Source organism: Myotis lucifugus, unplaced genomic scaffold (genome assembly GCF_000147115.1).
Source record: "Myotis lucifugus unplaced genomic scaffold, Myoluc2.0 scaffold_2187, whole genome shotgun sequence".
Taxonomy (NCBI): Eukaryota; Metazoa; Chordata; class Mammalia; order Chiroptera; family Vespertilionidae; genus Myotis; species Myotis lucifugus.
In genome coordinates this window covers 1-1,447 of record NW_005873235.1, presented here as the reverse complement: position 1 = coordinate 1,447, position 1,447 = coordinate 1, and the positions used below count along the sequence as shown (strand labels likewise).

The window sequence follows — 1,447 nt, the reverse complement described above, 5'->3', positions numbered from 1 at the left end:
CCAGGGGTGCTCATGCCTGTCAGCGCCAACAGCCTACAATTCCCGCTGTCCAAGTGTCTGACTGCTCTGTGGGCTTACCCTGTGATGGAGCGGAACTGGTCTCATTGCCATAGAACGGGACTGTATGGGCTGATAGCAGTAGCCCTAACCTCATTAAGTGAACTCTAGATAATGGGACTGCCCCGGGACAAGGGTGGATATACCTAGCACCTCATGCAATAATACCCAAGTGAAACCCATTGAGTTTAGTTTCTTAAGTGATGCCCTCAGCCGTCTAACCTCCTGGTTAAACCCAGCCAACCTCCTCATCTGGGGAGTCGTGATAGTAGGATTCGTCGTAGGAATAGTATTATTTCGCTGTTTATACAACATGTTCAATAAGCTAAGTGCTCAGCAAGCCATGATCATACACGTCCAGCAGGCACTAATAAGAAAAGAAGGGGGAGATGTAGGGAGAGCTCAGGAGATTTATCTCAGTGCTGCGGCAGATGCAATGGCGTGAGCACACTCCGCCTGCACAAGCTTCCTCGGCACACCAAGAAGTGGCATTGCCCGCCTGAGCTGACCTCCTAGAGCCACTACATAGTACCCTGATCTTTCCTACTATTGGTTGCCCTATGGATGTTGTAAACTTCTGATTGGTCTGGGATGTTATATATACTGCTGCACTCACACAATAAAGTGGGATCTGCGTCACTGAACTGGTCCCCGGAGTCAGGCATGCTTCGTTAGGACTCCGTTCGGCATCACCCCCGCGGGACCCCCTGCTTCAACACTGGAGAAAAGCCATATGAGTGTAGTGAATGTGGGAAGTCATTCAGTCAAACCTCGGCTCTCAAACATCAGAGAGTTCACACTGGAGAAAAACCGTATGAGTGTAGTGAATGTGGGAAGTCATTCAGGCAAATCTCTACTCTTAATGAACATCAGAGTGTTCACAGTGGAGAAAAGCCATAAGAGTATAGTGATTGTAGAAAGTCATTCAGGCAAAATTCTACTCTCAATAAACATCAGAGAGTTCACACTGGAGAAAAACCATATGAGTGAGGTGAATGTGGGAAGTCATTCAAGGATGTCTCTTATCTCAATAAACATCAGAGAGTTCACACTGGAGAAAAGCCATATGAGTGTAGTGATTGTGGAAAGTCCTTTAGCAGAAGCTCTACTCTCGTTAGACACCACCGAATACACACCGGAAAGGCACCTGATGAGTTTATTGAATGTGGGAAATCTTTTTTCTACAAATCTTTTCTCGTTCAACACTTGAAAGTACACACTGTAGAAAAGCTTTAAATGTGCAGGGAATATTTTATCTTTCTCACTCAGAATACCAATACCAATGGAGAAACTTTACACGCATTTACCTGAACAGGAATCCCTTTTATCAGAACATACACTCTGCTAGATTCCTTATAAGTTTCAGGTACAATTGAGGTTTTCAGGAATT

At 45.2% G+C, this 1,447-nt stretch overlaps 1 pseudogene; it reads left to right on the top strand.

Annotated features, from left to right (window-relative positions):
* LOC111824551 overlaps positions 1–1,349 on the top strand; it is a 1,704-nt pseudogene extending 355 nt beyond the window's left edge.
* Positions 1,350–1,447: the final 98 nt, after the last annotated feature.